Here is a 25,138-nt window from a genome sequence, read left to right on the forward strand (position 1 = left end):
TAAAGTTAGGAAGATACTAGGCTGAACTGTGCTCTCTAATAAATAAATAAAATCTTTAAAAAATCTAGAACTTACTAAATTCTTGAAAATCAAATAGCTTCAAAGTATTAAAAATTCATAAATTGAATTATACTAGTGAAATATACTCAGAAGCTCAGGAAAATCTGGCTGACCCTACTGAGTATAGAAAATCTGAATTTGAATCCTGGATTTACCATACACTAGCTATGTAATCTTGGGCAAGTTACTTAACCACATAAGAGTTCCCTCAACTATAGACTGGAACAGATGTAGAGCTCAAAGGATTCTTGTGAGGATGAAATAAATATATGCCACTAATAGCATAATACCAGTATGAGCAAAAATCGTAACAGAAAATGTATACAAAACAAAAAACAAAAAACAAAAAAAAAAACAAAAACAAAAGTGGTCATTAAATGGAGCATCTGGCTGGTTCAGACAGTGGAGCAGGTGATGCTTGATCTCCAGGTTGTGAGTTTGAGCCCCATGTTGAGCAAAGAGTTCACTTATAAAAAAAAGAAAGTGGCCATTCCCTAAAAATATATTACATCTGACTAATAATCAAAGATATACAAATTTGAACAATTCTGAGTCATTATGTACCAAACAGATTATCAAAGGTTTAAAAAAAAAAAAGTATCCAGAATTGAGTAAGATGTGGTAGCAAGTACACTCTCATATAATTTTAGAGAGATTATAAATTGTTACCATTGTTTGGAAAGCTGTTTGGCAACAAGTACCAGAATTCTGATCCAGGAATTTCTCTTTTAGGAATTACACTATAAAAATAATCAAAAGAGCATAAAGCCAAATCTACAAAAATGTTCAAGTGGGAACTATTCATAATTTGGAAAACTTTGAACCCATCCAAAATGTCTATTAATGAGCATTAATTAAATTAGGATATATCCATAAAATGACTTTGTACTCATTAAGAAGTAATTTATATTCTCTATATTCACAAGAAGTGCTCTACAACATACTTTCTTGAGTAAAAGGGAAAATAACAAGTCAATAGAGTATGACCTTGTATTTATAAATGTATGTGTGTATACTTACCAAGAAGAAAGGTCGATATTACTACAGTGTTAAAGGGCTTACCTCCAGATAGAAGGATTTTAGGTGACTTAACTTTTCTTGCATAAATTCTTTATGCATTAAACTTTCTATAAGACTATGCATTATCTTTATGATCAGAAAAAATCTATTTTCATTCTTTAAATAAATTTTAAAAACTATTACAAAAAAGAGAAAAAAATTTAAAACAATTACAGAACTAAAAGAGGAATATCAATTCCTCCCCCAATGATTGTTTTCATTACACAAAATAACTGATCTAAGCAAACATTATATGAGCAAAAGAAAACATACTTTGAATTGTACCCTAAGATTAGAGGACTTGACAACTCAAAGGAAGGCAAAGGTAAGACCATTATGGCAAAAAAGATTCAACAGTATCTCTATTTTAAAACATATCTAAAATGACTAGAGTCCTCCAAAATACTATAAGAAATAAAACTACTAACCTTAATGAGAAAAAGAAAAGTAAAATAAATAGCTAAGAAATTTACTAGGCACGATGAAACTTAATACCTCTTTTCAAGTGACTCTTACTCTTAAAGTAGCTGAAAGAATTACTCAAACATGAGAAAGGAACTAGTTCATTTGTCAAGAAAAGCTGTATCAAGTGGTGCCTGGATGGCTCAGTTGCTTGTCTCTTGATTTCCAATTTTGCTCATGATTTTCATGGTCGTGAGATCAAGCCCTACGTTAGGCACCATGCTCAGTGCAGAGTCTCCTTGAGATTCAAATCTCTCTTCTTCTCCCTCTGCCCCTTCCCCAACTCTTTCTCTCTCTAAATAAATAAAATCTAAAAAAAAAAAAGATAGAAAAGCTCTATCAACCTGACTGAAAACTAACTTGTCTTCACTTGTCACTAATTACCTGTCAAGATACTCCATGCTGATAAAAAAAAACACCCTAAAAACATACAAACACTAATTTTTCCTAGTATCAATACATGAAAACTATTTTTTCCTTATAAAAAATGTTTGTGCTTCACTTGCCTATTTGAATTCAGGAAAAAGTATTAAGTGAAGATTAAATTCAAAGCATCAGGAGCAACATGGAAAAACAGTCAAGAAACTGTGAGTATAGTTCTAATTTTTCATTTACTCAGTCTTAGTTTCATTATAAGTAAAATAAGAATATTGACTAGAGCTCCAAATAAATTTAATGGAGCATCAGTGATATGACATGCTCTTTGGAAGAATTACATGCTTCATGAAAGTAAAGGTTCTATTGGTGAAATAAGTTTGGGAAATTCTACACACCATTTACCCTCTCTGAAGAATCATAATGCACTGTAGAACAGAAATATCTAACTTTGTATAACCCACCATTCTCACAATTAGACAAATGAAATGTGTATCAACAGAGGAATAATTAAAAGATTATACCTCATAGCGTGATTTTTACAAAGACATCCTATATACTGATGTAGTAGAGTTCTGGGACACAAGATAAGAAAGATAAACTACACAATAATACATATATTAACTAGTTTTTGTGTATATATGTAGTCATTCATATGCATTTAAAAAGGTCTAAAAAGAATACACAGCCTAGGTGGCTCAGTCGATTAAACCTCTGACTCGATTTCAGCTCAGGTCATCATCTCAGAAACCTGGGATCAAGCCTTGAGTTGGGCTCTGCTCTCAGTGGTGAGTCTATTCAAGGATTCTCTCTCCCTTCCCCCTCCCCCTGCTTATGCATGCACTCTCTCTCTCTCTCTCTCAAAAATAAATAAATCTTTAAAATATATCTTCCGGCAATAAAAACAGGAAGCCAAGAAGAAAACATATATAAATGCACTAGGGAAGTTTCACACTATTTAAAGTGAAACTTTTCATAACAGAGATATATTGACTGGCTCTTCTATAAATGTTAAACTTCATGCATTTTTTTTATAACATGATATATCTCCAGATTACTGAATTAAAGATTTATTAGAACATTCACTGAGACTGCTTTTTAAAAGTACAAGTTAAAAAAACTTAAATGCTCATAATAATCAATAGTTAAATGGCAAAATATCAACCCAAGAAAATTTTTCAGTGTTATTTTGTGAATTGCCAACATGATTTCCTAAGAATTTTGAAAGATAACAAAATAATGCGTATAATTATGTAGAATACATAGCAACAAAAAAGTACCTATGAACATAAGGGGAAAAAACCTAATGTGTAATTCAATGTGTAATTCTGTTATGATTATACCTGTATAAAGTGAGAAGTATATTGTCTTATAAATAGAACAAGTGTCATACAACCATGTGTATGAAATACTGAAGAAACAGACACTATGGAATGAGCACTGGGTGTTATACTATATGTTAGCAAATCGAACTTCAATTAAAAAAATACAAAAAAAGAGAAAAAAAGAAAGACACATGTTACAGCACTTGCCTCTTAAGAGTCAAGTAGAATAAAGACAAGTAAATCAATTTTAATAGTATGAGATTCATTTATTCCACCCACAAAAAAAAAAAAAAAAAAACAACAACAAAAAAAAAACAACGTATTCAGGGTCTACTATGTACCAAGTGCTGTCTAGATGCTATTCATCAGGAGGAAGAAAAAACAAAAAAAATAATAATTTTTGCCTTCATTAGGAGAGAAAACTACAATAGAAATATTTGAAGGCCATCAGTGCCAAGGGAAGAAATACAACACAGAACAGGATAAGGAGTGCAGGGAGTACAGGAAGGAAGGTTTGCAATTTCAGTTAGGGTGTTAAAGGAAAGAGTCATGCAGAAGAATACTTTGGACCAAATGCTTTGAAAGAGCTGAGAACAACCCATAAGGTTATTTGAATGACTGGGAAATGCCAATGTTTTAAGGCAAGAGTTTATCTGTTACGTATACAAGAAACACCAAGGAGTCTAATGGAGCTGGCCCAGAGTAAACTACAGGAAATGTAGTAAGAAGTGGCATGAAACCGGGAAGGGGCCGTAAGGAAGTTATGTGGGGCCTTGTAGGCCACTGGTAAGACTCTAAGTCATACAGGTTGGCTGGCTGGTTACTCGCTTATACAGATTTTACCTTTTAAAGCCATTTTAGGTTCACAGCAAAATTGATAGGAGGGTAAAGAGTTCTCTGGCCCCATACATACATACCTGTTATCAAAATGCTCCATCAAAGTGGCACATTTGTTATAATTTATGAACCTACACTAACACATCACTATCATGCCAAGTCCGTAGTTTACATTAGGGTACACTCTTGAAATACATTCTATGGGTTTGGACAAATATATAATAATGACACGCATCTACCAATATAACATCATACAGAGTAATTTTACTGTCTTTCCTTTGTGCTATACCTAATTCATTCCTCCTACCCTTCTAACCTCTGGCAAACACTGATCTTCTTACTATCCCCAGTTTTGCCCTTTCCAGAATGTCATATACTTGGGAGTCATACAGTCTGCAGCTTTTTCAGATTAGCTTCTTTCACTCAATAGGCATTTAAGATTGCATGTCTTTCCATAGCTTGATAACTCATTTCTTTGTAATGCTGAATAACAGTCCATTTCTGGATTATTTATCCATTCACTAAAGGAGATCTGAGTTGCTTCCAGGTTTTGGTAATCATGAATGAAATTTCATCCTTTTTTGTGGACATGAGTTTTCAACTAATCTGAGTGAATGATAAGGAGCATGATTGCTAAAATGTATGGTAAGAATATGGTTGATTTTGTAAGAAACTGCCAAACTGTACTCCCAAGTGGCTGTACCATTTTGCATTCCCACTAGCAATGAATGAGTTTCTGTTGCTCCACATCCTTTCCAGCATATGATGTTGTCAATGTTTCAGATTTTGGACAATCTAGTAAGTGTGTAGTAGTATCTCATTGTTTTAGTTTGAATTTCTCTCATGACATAAAATGTAGCACATTTTCACGTATTTATTTGGTGAGCTGTCAAGATCTTTGGCTCCTTTTAAAATTAGGTTGTTTTCTTATTATTTTTAAGAGTTCTTTGTATACTTTGGATAATGGTCTTAATCAAAAGTGTCTCTTGCCGGCAGCTCCAGTGGCGCAGTGGTTTAGCGCCGCTTGCAGCCCAGGGCGTGATCCTGGAGACCCTGGATCGAGTCCCACGTCAGGCTGTCTGCATGGAGCCTGCTTCTCCCTCTGCCTCTCTCTCTCTCTCTCTCTCTCTCTCTGTCTCTATGAATAAATAGATTTAAAAAAAAAAGTGTCTCTTGCAAATATATTCTCTTATTCTGGGTCTTGTCTTTTCATTCTCTTGTAATTATCTTTCATAGACCGAGTTTTTAATTTTAATGAAATTGAGCTTAATAATTCTTTCATGAATCATGGCTTTAATGTTTTATCGAAAAAGGCATGACCATACCGAAGGTCATCTAGATGTTATCCTATGTTATCTTCTGGAAGTTTTATAATTTTGCCTTTTCATTTTTCAGTCTGTGATTCATTTTAGGTTAATTTTTATAAAGGATGTAAAGTCTTCATCTAAATTCATTTTTGCACATGAATATCCAGCTATTATAGCACCATTTTCTGAAAACACTATCTTTACCTCATTTTATTATTGTTTTGCTTTGTCAAAGATCAAATTGATTATATTGATGTAGATCTACTTTTGAGTTTTCCAATCTGTTCTGCTGATCTATTTGTCTATTCCTGTGCCAATACCACACTGTCTTGATTACTGTAGGTTTATTGTACATTTAAAGTTGGGTAATGGGGATCCCTGGGTGGCGCAGCGGTTTGGCGCCTGCCTTTGGCCCAGGGCGCGATCCTGGAGACCCGGGATCGAATCCCACATCGGGCTCCCGGTGCATGGAGCCTGCTTCTCCCTCTGCCTGTGTCTCTGCCTGTCTCTCTCTCTCTCTTGACTATAATACATAAATAATAAATAAAAATTAAAAAAAATTCTCCTTTAAAAAAAAATAAATAAATAAAAATAAAGTTGGGTAATGTCAGTCCTCCAACTTTAACGCTGAGAATATTAAATCTGAAATCACTAAAAAACTATAGGTATAGGCGCCCCAAAAGCAGTTAGTATGAAAGATGGAGTTCAGGGGAAATAACTCCAGGCTTATAAATTTATTCCATTAAGAAAAAAAAAAGGTAAAAAAAAAAAAAAAAAAGAAAAAAGAAAAAAAAAAGGTCCTTCTCAAATGTTCAAAAAAAAAAAAAAAATAGGAGTAAGGAACAATCCAAAATTCATTTTATGAGGCCAGCATTACCATGATAACGAAATCAGACAAGGACACTGCAAGAAAATTACAGTCCAACCTATCTGATAAACAGAGATGCAAATATCCTCAACAACATATTAACAAATCAAAATCAATATATTAAAAAGGAACATACATCATGATCAGGGGGAATTTATCCCTGGGGTACATGGATGCTTCAATATCCACGTATCAGTCATGCAATATACCACATTAATAAAATGAAGAACAGGCGTCATATAATTATCTCAATAGATGTAGAAAAAGCATATGACCAAATTCAACGATTTATGATAAAAACTTTCAACAAAATGGGTATAAAATGAATTTTCTTCAACATAATAAAGACCATATATGACAATCACACAGCAAACATCGTTCTCAACTGTGAAAAGCTGAACATTTTCCCTCTAAGATCAGGAACAAGACAAGAGAGAGATACATATAACAATTCTCCCTACTTTTATTCCACATAGTATTGGAAGCTCTAGCCAGACCAGTTAGGCAAGAAAGAAAAATAAAAGGCATCCAAATCAGAAATGGAAAAGTAAAACTGTCTCTGTTTGCAGATGACAAGATATTAAAAATAGAAAATCCTAAAGATTTCTATCACCAAAAAACTACTAGAAGTAACAAATGAATTCAGTAAAGCTGTAGGATACAAAATCAATATACAAAAAGCTATTTAATTTTGATACACAAATAACTATCACAAAGAGAAATTAAGAAAACAAACCCATTTTTAACTACAACAAAAAAGAAAAAAAATCCTAGGAATTAATTTAATCAAGGAGGTGAAAAACCTGTACACTGAAAACTGCAAGACACTGAAGAGGATATAAATAAATGGAAAAAATATTCCATGCTTATGGGCTGGAGGAATTAATATTATTAAAATGTCCATACTGCTTAAAGCAGCCTACACATTCGATGCAATCCCTACTGAAATTCCAACAGCATTTTTTTTTACAGAAATAGAACAAATAAATCCTAAAATTTGTATGGAACTACAAAAGACTCCAAATAGCCAAAGCAATCTTGAGAAAAAAGAACAAAGCTGGAGGGATCACACGTCCTGATTTCAAACTGCATTATAAAACTATGGTAATCAAAACAGTATGGTATTGGCATTAAAACAAACCAAGACACAAAGATCAAAGGAACAAAATAGAAAGCCCAGAAATAAATTCATGCATATACTGTCAACTAATTTGTGACAAAGGAAGCAAGAATAAACAATGGGGAAAGGATAATCTATGTAATTACTGGTATTAGGAAAACTGGATGGCTACACGAAAAAGAAAGAAACTGGATCACTGCCTTACATCATACAAAAAATCAACTCACAATGGATTAAAGACTTGAACATAAGACCTAAAACCACAAAACCTCCAGAAGAAAACATAGGTGGTAAGCTCCTTGACATTGGTCTTAGCAATCATTTTTTGGATTTGACACCAAAATCAAAGGCAACAAATGTAAAATTAAACAACTAGTACTAAATCAATCTAAAAACCTTCCATATAGCAAAGGAAACCATCATTAAAAAAAATGAAAAGGCAACTTACTCAGTGGCAGAAAATATTTGAAGATCATATGTCTGATAAGAAATTAACATCTAAAATATAGAAAGAACTACAACTCAATAGCAAAAGAAAAAAAAAGATTAAAAAATGGCAGAGGATCTAAATAAACATTTTTTCAAGAAGAGACACAGATGGTCAACAGGTGCTCAATCAACATCAATGATCATCAAGATTATGCAAATCAAAACCACAATGAGGTATCACCTCTCATGAGTTAGAATGGCTATTATATAAAAAATAAGAAATAACAAGTACTAGCAAGGATATACAGAAAAGGAAACCCTCTATGGAAAACAGTATGGAAGTTCCTCAAAAAATGAAAAGCAGAACTGTCATATGATCTAGCAATTTTAATTCTGGGTATTTGAAGAAGATCAAAAATACTAACTCAAAAAGATATATACACCCCCAGATACATATGTTCACTGCAGAATTATTTACAATAGTCAAGAAGCAACCAAAGTATGCATTAATGGATGAATGGATAAGGAAAATGTATATTTTTACAATGAAGTATTACTTAACCATAAAATAGAAATACTGCTATTTGTAACAAAATGGATGGAACTTAGGGCATAATGCTAACTAAAATAAGTTAAAGAAAGAAAAATACCATATGATCTCACTTATATGTAGAATCTAAAAAAGAAAGAAGAAAGAGAGAAAGAAAAGAAAAGACAAGACTCCTAATACATACTGAGGACAGATCGATGGTTACCAGATGCAGGAGTGGGGGAATAGGTGAAATGGGTTAAGAGGTCAAAAGTTACAAACTTCCAGTTATAAAGTAAATTAAGTCATGAGATGTAAGGTATAGCATGGTAACATGGATAGTAAATTATATTGCATATTTGAAAGTTGCTAAGGGAATATATCTTAAAAGTTTTCATCTCAAGAGAAAAACTTTGTTAACTATGTGTGGTGATAGATGTTAATCAGACTTAACGGGGTGATTATTTCACATCATATATGAATATCATTAAACTAATATAATGTTATACCTCACTTATACTTCAAAAGAAAAAATATCTCCTTAAAAAATGGAATAAGCAACTTTGGCATTTCAATGTTATCTGAATCCAGGGGGTAGAATGACTTCACCAAGAGAGTGATTATAGTGAAGGAACAGAAGTTGTGCAAGGAGTAAGGCCTGGGGCATGGATGGAGACATGAAGAGAAACCAGCGAAGAAAGGGAAAATAGAAAACTAGGCGGAAAAACAAAATATGAAGTTGTGGAAGGCATAAGAAAACAAAAAGTTTAAAGGAGGATAGAGTGATAAACTTGGTTAAATGCTACAGGTTTAGTCAAGAATGTGAGAACTAAGAACTGACTGAAGTCACAGAAGTCGTCAGGGTCACTGACAAGAACACTTTTGTGGAGTTGATGTGAAGCAAAAGCATGACTAAAGTCAGATCAAGAAAGAACAGGAGGAGAGGGGAGGCTGGGTGGTTCAGTCAGTTAAGTGCCTAACTCTTGGTTTCAATTCGGATCGTGAGCTCAGAGCAGTGATCGCAAGGTCCGAAGATGGAGCCCCCATATCAGGCTCCCCGCTCTTCAGAGAGTTGGCCTGGATTCTCTTCTGCCCCATCTGACTTTGTATGTGTGCTCTCTCTCGCTCTCTCTCTCTCTCTCAAATAAATAAATAAATCTTTAAAAAAAAAAAAAAGAATTGTAGGAAAGTATTATAGGTAGCAAATAAAATTCTGCTAAGTAAAAAGCAGAGAATTTATGGCAATAATGAAGGAAATGAAAAGAAGGATCCTTTTTTCCGAGGATGTTGTGGTAATAATCCAAGAAAGGGAAACAATGATGCAAAAGGGAGATGTGATAATAAGACGAAGCAACTATAGGAAAACAACAGGAATTATATCCATCTAATAAAACCCCAGTTTGGAGTATGAGAGAGCAGAAAACTGAGTGTACTGGGGTTGACCTCAGAACTAACACTGGGCAGATCCTCTTGAGATAGCTCTCAAATATGATTTGACTTGATGAGTTGGGTAATAAATACTAAGCATATGGAACAAAGAAGTACTTGTAATGGCAAAAATCTTATTGGCAATTTTTTTTTTCTCTTTCCAATTGGCCATCAACCAAATTTCACAAAGTAAAAGGGGCTTAAAAACATTCCTACAAAAAAGTCATGGGTTGATTATGCTAATGGTCTGAATGTGTGTGTAACCCCCAAATTTATGTTGAAATTCTAAACTCCCAATGTATTAACATTAGAAGAGAGGGCCTTTGGGAGGTGATTCAGTTGGAGATAGAGCTCTCATGCAAGGAATTGGGGCCTCTTAGCTCTCTTGGTCCCTCTAACATTGATGACATAGTAAGAAGATGGCTACACTCTATGACCACAAAGCAGGCTCCGACCAGACCTGGATTCTGCTAGGATCTTGATCTTAAGACTTCCCTGCTTCCCAAATTGTGAGAGAAATTTCTATTGTCTATAAGCCACCCAGTCTACGGTATGCTGTTACAGCAGACCAAGCAGGACTAAGAGTAGAAAACTAACAGAATCACAGGAAATGACACAAAAATACCAAAGCTGATGCTTTTGCTCCTAGTTATCAACCATATTATGCGGGGGGGTGGGGGGGGATCTCTACCAAAATAAAGAATTTAACAATAAACTTCTTATAATATGGATATCTATTACTGTTAACAACTATCATCCTAAGTGTTCAGTATACCTTGAGAAACTGGCTCATAATTTAAAGGCTTCACTTTTAGCAAGATATATTAAGATATTTTTTATATCATCTTTATCTCATCTTATTTTTATTTTATTTTTTAGTATATCATATATCCTACATAAATATACTACAATATTAGGAAATATATAATTCATAAACAATAAAATGACAAAATATATATATACACACACACACATATATAGGTGATCTATGCTCCCATCACATTTTTACTGGTAGGGAAGCACAGTCAAAACAGCTCTAAAAAAACATACAAAACACCAGAAAAACAGTTCAAAGACCATTAATATATAAGACTGGAGCCTAAAAATCGTGTAGTCTAAGAAAAATTTCTCAAACTTTAAAGTGAACTTGATTTAAAGACAATACTAAGGGGTGCCTGGCTAGCTCAGTTGGTACAGAGTGCAACTCTTGATTTCGATGTTGTAGAGATTACTTGAAAATAAAATCTTAAAAAAAAAAAAAAGAGACACAATTCTAAAAGAAAAGAAACCAGGCAAAAGCAACTACTGCTAATCACCCACTTAAAAGAAAACAAGTAAATGCTCTTTGAAAACAGGGGCACCTGGGTGGCTCTAACTCATTAATTGGGCTTAGGTTGTGATCTCAGGGTCATGAGATCAAGCCCCGAGTTGGGCTCTACACCTAGTGTAGTGTCTGCTTAAGGATTCTCTCTTTGCTCCCCACCCTCGGCCCACTCTCACTGTCACTCACTCTCTCTCTCTCTCTCTCTCTCATAAATAAATACAATGTGAAAAAAATGTCTTCAAAAACAAAAACACTGCCCTCTTGGGAATACAGGCATACTTGGTTTTGTGCTCTGTTGTACTTCACAGAGCGTGTGTTTTTACAAACTGAAGGTTTGTGGCAACCCTTCCTCGAACAAGCTATCGGCACCATTTTTCCAACAACTTTGCGTCTCTGTGTCACAATTTGATAATTCTTGAAATATTTGTTTTTTTTTTTAAGATTTTATTTATCTATTCATGAGAGACACAGAGAGACAGAGAGACAGAGAGAGACAGAGAGAGAGAGAGAGAGAGAGAGAGGCAGGGACACAGGCAGAGGGAGAAGCAGGCTCCATGCAGTGAGCCCGACGTGGGACTCAATCCCAGGTCTCCAGGGTCACACCCTGGGCTGAAGGCAGCGCTAAACCGCTGAGCCATCCGGGCTGCCCAGTTTTTCTTTTTTTGAGGAAGGAGATAAACCAATTTTATTGTCCATTACTATGTTACACAAGAATCTAGGAATAAGATTTGTAGAGAATAAATGGGTAAATAAGAGGGCAATGGAAATAATTTAAATTTGAATTATTCTCCGTGATATTACAATGAAAACCATCCCAAAATATGTGTGTGAGTGGCTTCAGAATAGGTGTGTTTCCTGGCAAAACCTGCCATAAATTTAAGATGTTCAATGTTTTGTCTGCTCTGTGGCCCTTGATAAAACTTTTTGGGATCTTCGAGAAAAAGAATGTTTTCCCATTGCTCCAGGGCTGTGCTGAACTCTACTCTTTTGCAAATGTGTTATCTACCCCTGAGCCTGCCAGGAAATCCATCAAGGGATCATGTAAAGCCCAAACCAGGGGATTGGTATTGGGTGTCCTTCCCCTCAGGCTCACCAATGGACCGAAAGCTCATTTTTCTGAGGGAGAAGATGTCACTTTTGCCCTCCTCTTCTTGCCCAAGCTCATCTTCTAGATAGTGACAGTCCAGCAACAGAGCCTTCTTGTCACCATTCTTTATAACATTAACCCTGAAACTGGGAATGGGTGTCCGTTCAGGCTCCTGCTCTTCAACCCTCTGCCCTTGTGAGGGCTCCTCCTCCCCATCAAATGTTGGCAGGATGCTACTGTTAATGTTTAAAGTGACAACAAATGATCTCTTCTCTAGCAACTTTCCCAGCTACTTTAGCTTCTGTCCCATTCACTTCGGCTTCCAACCTCCAGACATCTTGAGGAGAGACTTCTGATTCTGTCTCTTCTCTTCCTCAATTTCATCACTCAGTAATTCAACAAAAGCTCTGTCCCCCTGGGTTTGCAGCATGCTGCAGCTATAGCCCCAGGATGCTCAAGAGCACAGGAGGCTCAAGCAGATCCAGCCCATTTGCAGGCAGAGTGCCCCATGAAAATCCCCATGAAAGGCCTCAAGTGCTCCACGGAAAGCCCACACAGACTGCAGCAGAGGCTGAGGGCAGCAGGGTTGGACTGGTTGCAGAGTCCCAAGCTGGGGGGGGGGGGGGGGGGGGGGGGGGGGCTGCACTGGGGATGCAGAAATGTGTAGGCATGAAGATTGGGGGGGGGGCTGCACTGGGGATGCAGAAATGTGTAGGCATGAAGATTGACCCACGCAGGATTCTAGCCAGTACCACACTGGAAGTCCTCTATTTCAAACTTTTTCATTATTATTATATTTGTAATGGTTCTCTGTGACCAGTGATCTTTGATGTTACTATTGTAATTGCTTTGAGGGGCCATGAACCATGCCCATGTAAGACGATAAATTTTATAAATGTTGGATGTGTTCTGATTGCTCCAGTGATGGATCTCTCCCCCCAAACTGGTCCTCCCTATTTCACAAGACAGAACCATACAAAAATTAGGCCGATTAATAACCCTACAGGGCAGCCCCAGTGGTACAGCGGTTTAGCGCCGCCTGCAGCCCAGGGTGTGATCCTGGAGACCCGGGATCGAGTCCCACATTAGGCTCCCTGCATGGAGCCTGCTTCTCCCTCTGCCTGTGTCTCTGCCTTTCTTTCTCTCTCTCTCTCTCTCTGTCTCTCATGAATAAATTAAAAAAAAAAAAAAAACCTACAATAGCCCCTAAGCGTTTAAGGGAAAGGAAGAGTCACAATCTCTTTCTTTAAATCAAAAACTAGAAATGATTAAGCTTAGTGAGGAAGGCATGTTGAAAGCTGAAACAGGCCAAAAGTTAGGGCTCTTGTGCCAAAAAGGCAAATTGCGAATGCAAACAAAACATTCTTGAAGGAAATTAAAAATGCTACTCCAACGAACACATGAATGATAATTTAGTGAAACAGCTTTACTGCTGTTATGGAGAAAGTTTTATGGTCTGGATAGAAGATCACACCAGTGATAAAATTCATTGAAGCCTAAACCTAATCCAGAACAAGGCACTAACTCTCTTCAATTCTATGAAGGCTGAGAGAGGAGAGGAAGCCGCAGAATAAAAGTTGTATGCTAGCTGAGGTTGTTTCATGAGGTTTAAGGAAAGAGGCCTTCTATCTCCATAACATAAAAGTGCAACAGGAAGCATCAAATGCTAATATAGAAACTGCAGCAAATTATCCAGAAGATCTAGCTAGAACAATTAAAGAAGGTGGCTACACTAAACAATAGATTTTCAACGTAGACAAAATAGCCTTCTATTGGAAGAAGATGCCATCTAGGACTTTCATAGCTAGAGAAGAGAAGTTAGTGTCTGGCTTCAAAACTTCCAAGGACAGGTTGACTCTTGTTAAGGACAAATGCAGCTGATGACTTGAAGTTGAAGCTAATGTTTATTTGCCATTCCAAAAATCCTAGGCCCTTAAGAATTATCCTAAACCTATTCTGTGTTCTAATGGAACACAAATGGAACAACAAAACCTGGATGACAGCACATCTATTTACAACATGGTTTACTGAATATTTTAAGCCTACTATTGAGACATATGGCTCAGTAAAAGAAGATTCCTTTCAAAATATTACTGCTAAAAAAAAAAAAATTACTGCTCATTGACAATGCAACTGGTCATTTAAGAGCTCTGATGGAGATGCCCCACGAGATAAATGTATCTGCTAATTCAATATCCGTTCTGTAAACCATGAATCAAGGAGTAATTCTGATTTTCTGGTCTTATTATATAAGAAATAAAATCTTCAAGGTTATCACTGCCATATAGTAACTCCTCAGATGGATCTGGGCAAAGTAAATAGAAAACCTGCTAAAAAAAAGAAAGAAAGAAAAGAAAAGAAAGAAAAGAAAGAAAAGAAAGAAAAGAAAGAAAAGAAAGAAAAGAAAGAAAAGAAAGAAAAGAAAGAAAAGAAAGAAAAGAAAGAAAAGAAAGAAAGAAAAGAAAGAAAAGAAAGAAAGAAAGAAAGAAAGAAAGAAAGAAAGAAAGAAAGAAAGAAAAAGAAAAGAAAGAAAGAAAACCTTCTAGATATGATTCACCATCCTAGATGCCATTAAGAACATTCATGATTGATGGGAAGAGGCCAAAATATCAACACTAAATAGGAGTTTAGAAGAAGTGGATTCCAACCCTCATGAATGAACTCTGAAGGGTTCAAGATTTAAGAGAAAGAAATAACTGAAGATGTGGTGGAAATAGCAGGAGAACTACAGTTAGAAGTAGAGTCTTGAATATGTTACTAAATTGGTGCAATCTCATGATAAAACTTTAACGGATGAGGAGTTACTTCTTATGGCTGTACAAAGAAAGTGGTTTCCTGAAATGGAATGTTCTCCTGGTGAAGATGCTGTGAAGACTACTGAAATGACAACAAAAGACCTAGACTATTACATAAACTTAGATGATAAAGCAGTGGTATGGTTTGATAGGACGGACTCCAGCTTTGAAAGCAGTTCTACTGAGGAATACCATGCAGCCATAAAAAATGATGAGATGATGCAATTTGAGACAACAGGGATAGATAAGAGTGTTATGCTAACTATAATAAGTCAGACTATGAAAGATAAATGCCATGTGATTTCACTCAGAAGTAGAATCTAAAAACAAGAATGAATGAATAAACAAAGAACAAATTCAGACTTACAAATACAGAACAAACTGATGGTTGCCATAAAGGAGAGGATAGGGGGCTTAAGCAAATTGGGTGAGGGGGAGTGGGTGATACAGGTTTCCAGTTGTGGAATGCATAAGTCATAGGAATAAAAGGCACAGCATAAGGAACATAGTGAATGATACTGCAATAGCATAATATATAAACCTATCAAACACTAAGTTGTATACCTGAAACTAATGTAATATTGTATGTCAACGTAGTCAAAAGTAATTTAAAAAAGATATGTACAGGGGATCCCTGGGTGGCTCAGCAGTTCAGCGCCTGCCTTTGGCCCAGGGCGTGATCCTGGAGTTCTGGGATCGAGTCCTGCGTCGGGCTCCCGGCATGGAGCCTGCTTCTCCCTCTGCCTGTATCTCTGCCTCTCTCTCTCTCTATGTCTATCATGAATAAATAAATAAATAAATCTTTTAAAAAAAGATATGTACATTATTTTTAGATATAATGGTATTATTGCACACTAAACAGACTACACTATAGTGTAAATATAACTTTATATACACTGGGAAACCAAAAAATTCATTTAGGTCACTTTATTGCAGTATTCACTTTATTGCTGTGGTCTTGAACAGAACCCACAATTTCTCTGAGGTATGCCTATAGATTTAATATAATTAAAAATTTTATAGGATGCAACCAGAGGAAAGCAGCTTAAATTTAGGTTTCTAAAGCAAAAAAAATTCTTTAAAATGTGTTATTTCTTAATTGTAAAAAAGGGAAAAAAACATTGAAGGAAGAAAACTTCTAATGGTCTTGAATAGTTCATCTCTTCACAATGTGAACTTCATCACATTTACCTAAATTTCAAGAAGAAAATTTAAAAAAAAAGAAGAAGAAGAAAGAAGAAAGAAGAAAGAAGAAAGAAGAAAGAAGAAAGAAGAAAGAAGAAAGAAGAAAGAAGAAAGAAGAAGAAGGAGGGGCACCTGGCTGGCTCAGTGTATAGAGCATGCAGTCTTAACCTCAGAGTTGTGATTTCAAACCTCGCATTAGGCATTAGAGATCACTTGTGTAATTTTTTTAAATGCAAAGAAGTACTTTTTAAAAAGTTTCTAATAGACTTTTTAAAGTTTACATTTTAAAACTTTATACTTTTTAATACTTAAAAAGTATTTCTTGACATGATAAATAAAAGACTGATTATACATAATGTTTTTAATGCCTTTTCAGATTTAAGATCTATATCTATTTTTCCAGGTTCACTTAAATTGTATGTGCGAAAACATATTGACGACAGGAGGCTTATATCACATAATATCACATCTCATTCCCTAGAAAATGTGTTATTTTAATACCTATTAATGAAAAACATCTGATAAACACCTAAAGGTATAACATCACAGAATGGATAGTAGTCTAACTATTCACAAGAATGAAAACTCTTTTCCACGCTGTTAAAAAGATTCTTTCCGGGGATCCCTGGGTGGCGCAGCGGTTTGGCGCTTGCCTTTGGCCCAGGGCGCGATCCTAGAGACCCGGGATCGAATCCCACATCGGGCTCCCGGTGTATGGAGCCTGCTTCTCCCTCTGCCTGTGTCTCTGCCTCTCTCTCTCTCTCTGTGACTATCATGAATAAATAAAAATTAAAAAAAAAAAAAAAAGATTCTTTCCTAATAGCTTTCTAGGCAAGAGAACAAGTCTGAAGCAAATGAGAGTTCAGTTTCAGGGTTTTTTTTTTCTCCTACTCAACAGGCCTTACATTGCTTATTTTTAAAAGAGGAGTTGTAAATGAAACACAACAACTACAGGTGAGGAGTTAAGAATCCTCATTAATTTCAGTTGCTGGTTGTCTTGCCAATTTCCCTCGTCCACTTCTGTTTCTATGGTAACAAAGGTAGACTCAGGAAGCAGAAGCAAATATTTTAAGGTAAGTTATATAGGGATAGTCAAGTACTAAATGGTAAAATATGAAAAGGAGGAAGGGAATCACAATTCACATAATTTTAAAGATACTCAAAGGAAGGAGTCTGCCAGTCTAGTATTTTCTCCTTGATTGTTTTCATTAAAAAGTCTTCACATTTTCATTATAACCTCTAAAAATTTTGATTCCATTCCCATTATGGGTGGCCAAAAACCAAAACTAAACAAAACTCTAAAGTCACCAAGTGTCCAGATTTACCCTCCATCATAAAATGGATAGTACTAGAATTAAGGCTTTAAAATATGATAGCATATTTTGCAATCCTAACTGGGACTCCATTTTAGACTTTGATCTTTTTTGAAATAGTGGATTCTAATATGGCTTTTTATTTTCAAGCAAAGCAGCCACCTTTAAGAATGAAAATAAGCCTCCTGTTAATACTGGTATGAACCTCTCATATACATTTGTTTTATACCAATGAAATACATATGTATCTGGACTACAGATTTATTCAGCAGAGTTTCTAATTATTCCTGGAGTCATCTTAAGTTTGGGAGTATCCAAAATCATGACTTTGTTAGATTTTTTGAACTGTTCAATAACTTTTTCCAAGTTGCTTTATGCTCAAAATTTTCTTCTTCCTCTCTTAAAGCATTGTCACTCCAAAGAGTCTACGTTGCTGCCTCTGTCTTTGTCTCTCATTACTCTGGGGGAAGCAAGCTGCCATGTCAGAAGGAGCTCTATGGAAATGACCATGTGACAAAGAGCTGAGGCCTCCTACCAACAGCCAACAAGGAACTGTCAACAACAATGTGAGCTTGGCATTAGATCCTCCAGCCCCAGTTGAGCTTTGAGATAACTGCTATCCCAAGTGGAAGTTTGATAGCCACCTCAAGAGAGACCCTGAGTTAAAACCACCTAGGTCAATCCCAATTTACTGACTCACAGGTCATCTTGTTGCTTATCCCAAATATTAAAAACCATCATCTAAACCTCTGTCTAGCACTAATTGTAAAATGAAAAACAAACTTAAAAAACACCAAGGTAGAGAAAGCCATCAAGAATTACCAAGTTGCCCATGCATTTAATTAAATTTTAACTGGCTTTTTAAAAGTCTTAATAGAAATAGATTAATACTTGCCTAACGTGATTTTCAAAAACACATCTAACAAACCAAAAGCAAGTATCACAGACAATGATGATGTATTTGAAGCATTTTCAAAATCAGAAAAAAAATAAAGGCATGCTCAATGTTAATAGTAGTCAACTTTATTCTTTACACAGAATAAAGTTATAAATCTTAGAAGTGTGGCAGCAAAATTATCTTCATTTGCATAATACATGATTATATATATGAAAAGTCCTATAAAATCAATTGAAAAAATATTAGAAAACAACAAGAAAGTTGAGTAATTCAATCAATGGCCAGTAGGAATTACTCCACAGTGTTTTGGGGAAAACTGAATAGTCTGTGGGGAAAAAAAAATAAAGCTGGGTATTCACACTTCATCTCTTTCACTTAAATAGATTCCATATATGGTAAGTGAAAGCAAAACAAACTGTAGAGCCATACACAAAAAGAATGCAACATTGGTCTTCTGAGTAAGCCTTCCTATATTGAAAATAACAATATGGGGGGAGGGAATTCCACAATAAGTATAAGAAAAAAAGAAGAAGGAAAGGAAAAAGAGAAAAGGAAAAAAAATGATAACTTAGGAGTAAAGTTCTGGAGCTTGCTCATAGAAGTTCACAAGAGTCAACTGTTAAAATTCTGGGGAATTTTGCAACCCAGTTGTTAAACACAGTCATTATTAAAAATTAAATTATATAGGGACTACTGGGTGGCTCAGTCAGTTAAGCATCTGGACTTTTGGTTTTGGCTCAGGCCATGGTCTCAGTCATGAAACTGAGCCCCTGTCAGGCTCTGTGCTCAGCAGGGAGTCTGCTTGGGATTCTCTCTCTCCCTCTTGGCCTCTCTCCTGCTCACATTCACTCTTTCTCTTTAAAATAAAAACATAGAAAAAAAATAAAATAAATAAAATAAAAACATAGGAAAAAAATATAAAATAAAATAAAATAAAATAAAATAAAATAAAATAAAATAAAATAAAAACATAGGGATGCCTGCGTGGCTCAGGGGTCGAGTAGTTGAGCGTCTGCCTTTGGCTCAGGGAGTGATCCGGGGTCCTGGGATTGATTCCCACATCGGGCTCCCATCATGGAGCCTGCTTCTCCCTCTGCTTGTGCCTCTACCTCTCTATGTCTCTCATTAAATAAATAAATAAATCTTTTAAAATAAATAAAATACAGAAATCTTAAAAAAAATTAAATTATATAAACTTACAAATCAATAAGTTATTAAAAATAAGGTAATAAATACTCAAAACTTATCACTTCTAATTATTTTACCACATTTTATTATTCTCTATGCTGTGGAGGTTATTTACATCTATTGTATCAGCTTGGTACAGATATTGTATAATAATTCTGTGTCTGCACATCCCAACTCTGCTCAGTGGTATTAACTGTTAGAATGAAATAGACTACGTCAGGAGTATTTACACCAGGAAAAAGAACACACATTACAAATCACACTCCCCCCACCAGACACACAAACCAGTTGTTAATATTTACCAGAATGACACTGTATAAATGTAAACCATTCATTATGCTTTGACCCAGCGATTCAATCTCCAGGAATGTTTCCTAATGAAATGAATTACAATATGCACAGAGACTTAGTGACATTTGATGTTAAATTATTTCATTATATATTGAAATATACATTAATCAAAAAGTTTAAATGTCTCAAACATGGGTAGTTGAATAAACTAATATATACTGTTTAAAATATTCAATGACATGAGAAAATGCTCCTGATATAATCAGATAAAATAAGAAATTAAAACTTTGTTTTATGAAAAAACAGCAAAGAGGCATTTCTAATTCAAGAATTTATTTTTATTTTTTGTTTTTTTTTTTTTTAAGATTTTATTTATTTGACAGAGAGAGCACAAGCAGGGGTAGCAGGAGAGGGAGAAGAAGGTTCCCTGTTGAGCAGGGAGCACAATGTGGGGCTCAATTCCTGGACCCTGGGATCATGACCTGAGCTGAAGACAGATGCTTAACCGACTGAGACACCCAGATACCACCAATAATTTTTTTTAAGATTTATTTATTTATTTGAGAGGAAGAATGTGTATGTGTGCAGACACCTCAATGAGCATGGAGCCTGACAGGGGCTCAATCTCATGACGGTGGGCAGCCTGGGTGGCTCAGCAGTTTAGCACTGCCTTCAGCCCAGGGCATGTTCCTGGAGTCCCGGGATCGAGTCCCACGTCAGGCTCCCTGCATGGAGCCTGCTTCTCCTTCTGCCTGTGCCTCTGCCCGTGCCTCTTTCTCTCTGTGTCTCTCATGAATAAATAAATAAAATCTTAAAAAAAAAAAAAATCTCATGACGGTGAGATCATGACTTGAGCCAAAATCAAAAGTCAGATGCCTAACCAACTGATCCACCCAGGCACCCCTGTAGTTGAAGAATTTCTGATATTTGGAACTTGAACTCTGAAATTTCTTTCCACCAAAGCTCCAAAACTCATTGCTAAACACACCCACATCTTCTCATTCTCATTCATTAATTACAGAGGTACCCCTCCTTGTAGATAATGTCAGTCTAACATGGGTTTGGAACCCACGTCTTCCCACTTCTCAAAGTATTTCTGAACTCTATCCCTAGACCTCTATTTTCATTCTCATCATTAAGAAAGTCATCTTCAAGCCCACATTTCCTTCCTAGAAACTTGCTGATTTCATTTCCCTTAAAAAATAACAACTATCCAAACCCCACAGTCCTATTTCTTTAGCTTTAGTCCAAAACACTCCACTAAAACTATTATTGCCAAGGTCACCAATGTCCTTTTTTGCTTAATAGGATTTTTTTTTATTTGTTTTTACTTGGTATCACAAAACCATTTCACCCTATGCTAGTGCCCCTCATTTTCTTCTTAGAGGAAAGGTTTATGAAACTAACTTGCTGGGTTTTTTTCATTTATGAAGACTTTCATTTCATTAAATAAACTTCAGTATAAAATAAAAATGGAAGTAAAAGAACTTTGGACATTTGAGACTTTTATCTTAATATTTTCTGTATTTTTCAAAACTTCTGAGAAATTTTTAGTCAAAAATACACTTTTAAAAGTCTTGTACATCTGAAACTGACAATGTATGCCATTTGTACCTCAATTTTTTAAATGCTAGAAAATAAACAAAATGAATATAAAGGAAAAAAATCAAAGGACAATGAATATGATTAAGAAGGAAAACTGGCAAGTTACGGAGTTGCTTCCACAATTTACTTTTGTCATAAACAAATATGGCACAAATATAACTTGAACCTTTAAAAAATAAACTCTCATTAAGTTATATTTTAATAGTCATAATTCAGACATCTAGTAAGTATAATAGAATTATTGACCAGGAAGATGACCCAAACTTATCAAGGAAAACTTATTTTTAATATGCTCAGTATTATCTAATAAAATTAATATTTTTATAAAGAATTCTATTACAAGAGGTAGAACCAAATCAAAAAGTTGACCTTTAGTTATCTAATTCAACATTCCTTGTAATAGAGATTTTTTAGAGTACAAAACATTTTTTTAGTGGTATAGATACTGTTAACAGGAGGTTGGGCCTTAAGATAGGCATTAAAGGGTAGTTCTACTAGCAAAAAGGAATGGGAAATGGAGTGTCTGGCTGGCTCTTTTGGCAAGAGCACACAACTCTTGGTCTTAGGGTCAGGAGTTTGGGCACCACTTGGGGCAGAAAATGTACTTTAAAAAAAAAAAAAGTGTCTACGGCCATACCACCCTGAATGCACCCAATCTCTGTCTGATCTCAGAAGCTAAGAAGGGTGAGGCTTGGTTAGTACTCGGATGGGAGACCGCCTGGGACTACTGGGTGCTGTAGGCTTGGAATGCCTGGGTGGCTCAGCAGTTTAGCGCCTGCCTTCGGCCCAGGGCATGATCCTGGGGTCCTGGGGTCCCGGGATCGAGTCCCAGGTCGGGCTCCCTTCATGGAGCCTGCTTCTCCCTCTGCCTGTGTCTCTGTGCCTCTCTCTCTCTCTCTCTCTCTCTCTCTCTCTCTCCATCTCTCATGAATAAATAGATTCTATATTTTTTTTTTAAAAAAGAAAAAAGGAATGGTTAGAATTATATGTCAAAAAAACAAAATAAATATATGAAATGTGTCTATGAAAACTCTGGGGAGGAGGATTTTTATTTATTTATTTATTTGAGAGAGAGGGTGGGTGTGCACTCACACTACAAAAGCGCACAAGTAGGGTGTTAGGGGTGGCAGGAGAAAGAGAGAATCCCAAGCAGACTCCATGCCGAGCACAGAGCCTGAAGCAAGGCTTGATCCCAAGACCCCAAGATCACGACCTGAGCCAAAACCGAGAGTCAGGTGCTCAACACACTGAGCCACACAGGTGCCCTGGGAAAAGGACATTTTTTAAGCTTAAAAATGGAAAGAATGTTTTAAAAGATGAAGAAATGACATTTCACATTTCTGGAAATAAAAAACTACTAAAAAGCTAAAGAATTATAATAAATATAATAAAAGCATAATATCATTAATACTTAGAATTTATAAATAGCTTATAATCAACATACTAAAACCTCTGTGTAGTAACAGGCAATGTCAAAGACAAATCACAAAAGAGAAGCATATTTACTAAAAGATGTTCATTCTAATTAGTCACAGAAACGCAAATTAAATAAGGTACAGTTTTGTTTTGTTTTGTTTTACAATGGACTCGGCAAATGGCTAAAAATGATGAATATGACCCAATCCAATGAAGGTGTAGTGAAATAGGTATGGTTATATACTACTAGTGAAATAAGATAATCTCATATAATCCTTTCAAAGGCCAAGTTCACAATACATATATTAAGAGCCTTAAAGTATTCCCAGCCTTTAACCCAATAATTGCATTTTTAGGGATTTATCCTATGAAATAATATCAAACAGCAACAAATAAAAGTACTATGCATAAAAATGTGCACTGAAGCATATCTATAAAGGTCGGAAGTAAGGAATCAATCTATCTGTATGCACAACCATGTGCTCCACTATTAGCATTCCAGTGTAGCACAAGGGAAGAATCAGATAATCCTGTGAGGAGGTACGGGGTTGGGAAAATTTTTTAAAAATAACTCTTAAGAAGTCTTAGAAAATAAGCAGATTTTACCAAGCAGAAAAGAGACGGAATAAAAATTGTATACAGGGAACATCATGTGCAAAAGCATGGATTCATGAAAGTCTATCCTCAGGGATCCATAAAAAGTATGGTATGTTTATGTTTAGAACATGCTTCCTCCTATCTCCCACTGGTTTTCAGAAAGTGATGTTTAGCAATGGTTTAAACATATGCAGGGCAATAAATACAAAAAAAAAAAAAAAAAAAAAGGAAAATATCAACCTAACTGTATGTGAGTACTCATCTTCATACATCTTCGTGATACCACGAGTGAAGTAGAAGGGTTTTTAAAAAAGTTTAAGCTAAACTCATCATGAGACTGTTATGATGTATTAGAAACAGTATCTAACACTGGCAAGTGGTAAGCCACAGTCAATCTCTCTTGTTTGTTGGGAGAGAGACACAGCACAAGCAAGGGGAGGGGCAGAGGGTCAAGCTGGCTCCCCACTGAGAGGGGAGCCCAATGCAGGGCTCAATCCCAGTACCCTGAGATCTGCCCTGGTCCAAAATCAGATGTTTAACTGAATGAGCTACCTAGCCTCCCCCACCCCCCAGTCTTTCTTCCTCTTGCTTTCAGTATCTGGAAAGGAGGAAATAAATGTTTAGCTACATCAAATTATTGTTATATTCGTAAGAAATAGATCTGCATGCAAGGTAATACAATCTCCAACCTCCCCACACTACTCAACTCTATTCCTTTAAAGTATTATGTAGCTCATGTATAACCTTCTACCCATTCTATTGCTATTAGTCTAATCATTACCACCTAACACTGGAATTTCTTCAGAAGTCACTGGTCTTTCTTTTAATAGTCCCTGCTTTCTACACATTTAACAGATTTCTTCCAAATCTATCTTTCTAAATTTTTAATCACATCACATCTCTGCTTAAAAAAATCTATTAGCTAACCTAAACTCCCCTTTGTAACTTTATCTCCCATTACAAACATTTAGTTAGGTAAGTTTCCTACATCATCCTCTCCTTTGTTCAGGTTGCTGTTCTAAAATATCTATCTCAATCAATCAATCAATAAAATTAAATTAAATTAAATTTTTTAAAAAACCTACTACTTCCTTCAAAAATCAACTGAAGTTTCACCATCTCCTTGAACACTTTTAATTCCAAACCAATTTCTTCTCTTTACATTCTGGGGTATCAATAGCAATACTTAAGCATATGAACTATCCTGGACCATGCTACCTTCATATAACAGCAAACACTCTTTTTTTTTTTTTTTTTTTAAAGTAGACCCTATGGCACCTGGGTGGTTCAGTCAAGTAAGAGCCTGAGTCAGCATCTGCCTTCAGCTTAGGTTGTGATCCTAAGCACCTGGGATGGAGCCTCCCCTTACCCACTACTGTTGCATCAGACTCTCAGCTCAGTGGGGAGCTAGCTTCTCCCTCTCTGTCTGCCCCTCCCACCAACTTGTGTTCTCTCTCTCTCTCTCTCTCTCTCTCTCTCTCTCTCTCTCTCTCCCCCCTTCTCTCAAATAAATAAGTAAAATCTTTAAAAAATAATAAAATAAAATAAAGTAGGCCCCAAGCCTACTCATGTTCTTGAACTCATGACAGAGATCAAGACCTGAGCTGAAATCAAGAGTTGAATACCTGGGTGGCTCAAGT

General features: G+C 35.7%; 1 protein-coding gene and 2 pseudogenes across 23 annotated transcripts in view; 1 reads left to right on the forward strand and 2 right to left on the reverse strand.

The window, feature by feature from the left end:
* BAZ2B (bromodomain adjacent to zinc finger domain 2B) overlaps nucleotides 1–25,138 on the reverse strand; it is a 290,834-nt gene that overhangs the window by 253,808 nt on the left and 11,888 nt on the right. The gene's annotated exons all lie outside the window — the stretch shown is intronic.
* Nucleotides 11,921–12,640, reverse strand: LOC112916501 (complement component 1 Q subcomponent-binding protein, mitochondrial pseudogene; annotated as a pseudogene).
* LOC112916585 (5S ribosomal RNA) lies at nucleotides 22,109–22,228 on the forward strand (annotated as a pseudogene).

Source organism: Vulpes vulpes, chromosome 3 (assembly GCF_048418805.1).
Source record: "Vulpes vulpes isolate BD-2025 chromosome 3, VulVul3, whole genome shotgun sequence".
NCBI lineage: Eukaryota > Metazoa > Chordata > Mammalia > Carnivora > Canidae > Vulpes > Vulpes vulpes.